The sequence below is a fragment of the Phalaenopsis equestris genome, unplaced genomic scaffold (genome assembly GCF_001263595.1).
Source record: "Phalaenopsis equestris unplaced genomic scaffold, ASM126359v1 Scaffold001113, whole genome shotgun sequence".
NCBI lineage: Eukaryota > Viridiplantae > Streptophyta > Magnoliopsida > Asparagales > Orchidaceae > Phalaenopsis > Phalaenopsis equestris.
The window spans coordinates 61,182-63,834 of record NW_018165552.1 but is presented as its reverse complement, the minus strand read 5'-3'; positions in this window follow the sequence as shown (position 1 = coordinate 63,834).

The following is a 2,653-nucleotide window of genomic DNA, read 5'->3' as shown; positions in this document are numbered from 1 at the left end:
TAGAAAATCCCCGCACTCAAACGGTTCCATCCTCATAATAGTATACGTTGACATAAAATTCTTTCACAATATTCGCAGTAGCCTTATTGGTGGTATAACAGAAGTTTTTCCACCTCCGTTCGGTAATAACTCTTTTAATTTCTCCTCCCGGACTCTCAAAAACTTGATCTTGTATACATTTCTTCTCTTCAAATGCTGAAATAAATCTCGATTGAGCCTTCGCATTGACGAAGCAAGACTCGTCAAACTCAAGTCGCCTCTTTTGTCATGGAGACATTTCAATATAGTCAAAATTATAGAAAAAATTCCAAAATATACTTCAAATATGCAAATAATGGCTTCTAAGAGTGACTCTAAGAGTTCAAAACTAAATTCTATGAATTTCTTCCAAACATTTTCTTCACATTCTCAAATTTTTTGGATCTTCTCAATGTGGAAGAAATTCATGGTGAAAATCAAATATTTTAGTTTGGAGTGAAGCTCTTACTAAGAGATGACAAAATCTTGTGTCTAAATGCTTTGAAATCGCCCCCAAATCCAAGATCTTCAAGCCCTAGATCGAAATTGTCATTTTTAAGAGGAAGGGGATGATGAATAGTGGTGGTTAATTGATCAAAATCATGGTTAAAAGTATTTTTTCGTGCTCTCGCCGTCGGCATGGTTTTTGGCACCATCAGCGAGCTCTATTGAATTAATATCCTAAGTCACAGGAAAAGTCTGCCTTCGACGGCGTCAGGGGCGCCGTCAGTGAGCTCTATTGAATTGATTCAATTTCTAGATGTTTGCGATTTCGATCAGTTTCAAGCCTCGATGACATCCGTTCAATCATTATAAATATAAATTTTAAGTGATTAAATGATGTAATAACACAAATAAACATTCACAACACAAAACATCACAATTATGTATAAATTTCAAGGGTTATAATACACGTTATACAACACACCTAAGTTTGGTATTTTCTCAACCTTAATACATCAATTCAACCTTGCAATGTAAGCCACAAAACTCAAAATGCTGAAAACAAACATCCTATGCTCAATCTCAACTATAATGAGCAACTATAATCAACTATACTGAGATCTAAAAGCAAAATTTGAAAGCAAAGCAAACACAAAGTTCAAATTAAATTACACACATAAACATATAGGCAGCAAGGTAAATCTACTTCTCTTCTGATTTAGAGCTTATTTCTCCTCTGAGATCACCCATTGATTGAACATGAACGAAGGAGTTATAGAAGGGTCGGTATGGAAATTTTTGAGTAGAGTCCTCTTCTATCAATCCCATCTTTCTTATCAATTGTATCAAACTTCCTTCGATATGTCCAGAGTGATCAAAATGCTCTTTCATCCTCCAGTCTAGATAATAAAAAAAATCAGAGATATTGTTAATTGCATTCATAACATTTTGTACATCTTTCTCCAATTTCTTGATTCTGCGCAGGATCACTAGTGTCTTGTCGTAAAGGTTGAATTGGTAATTAATTCTGAGACGATTGATCCACAATAATAGCCATATCATTTTCATCTTTATTGGTTGGGAATCTCTCAGTTGGGTTCAAAGGCTTCCAAGGTAGAAGTACATTTTCCCAATTCTCATAAGATACTTGGAATTAACTGCAAAGTAAGAAAATTGTTGAAGGATGTCCAAGCGCATAAGTTGATCCATGAACAATCAGGACCAAAACAAACTTCACAAGTACCGATCCGATATCGATCGGCAGACCCATTTGGAAGCAGTAATTCAGAATATCACTTTCCTTAGTAACTTTAACGATCCTCATCATCAGCAATAGTTTTACAGAAATGAAGAAGTGCTAGTGTATAGAAATGGGGTTTAGATGGGGTTTAGAAGTGTCGCAAAAAAACTAACATACTCTTGGGGTTTAGAAGTGTCGCAGAAAAACTAACATACTCTTTTTTCATACTCTTTTTCTCTCATTTTCCAGTCTTCAGTTTCGTCCGTCAAATATTGGTAGATCTCATTTATCAGGTTCTATGTCAGGACGAAGTTGGAATAATGGCAGACAGGAACATTCTCGATCATATATAACTCATTAATCCATGCAGGAGTAAAAATTATCCATCTACCTTGAACATAGACATACCTTAAACATAGACAACTCCCTGGTTGATTCCATGCAAATCAGCATAAAACTCCTTCACTACAGGAACAACTACGACGGTTGTAGTGTAGCACAACACTTCCCATCTATGTCGCACAATCATCTCTTCAATTGCCGTCAAAGGATTATTCAATCCTCGATTCACGAATCCTCTTGCCTTGATTCATCTCTTCTTTGTCAGCACTTTATTAAAGATTCGATGCGCCTCAGAACTAATGAACTGTCTCCGGTTGAACACTCGCAATTTATGGTTTTCAGGGGAATTGGATGCCATAAGGATGAATTTGGTGGATTTCAATTCGTTTTTGGGGAAATACAAACTTAGAAACCAAATTTGGAGGTTTATAGGGAGTAACTCCCGCCTAAAACTGCCAAAAATCATCTTTTCAAACTCTGGAAACCGTCATCCCGTCGTTCTCGCCATCGACGGTGTCGATGGCGCCGTCCGGCAAACCTTTAGAATTTAATTGCCTTGACTCTCGTAAAAAACCAGTCGATGGCGCCGTCGGCGCCCAAGGCAAAAAT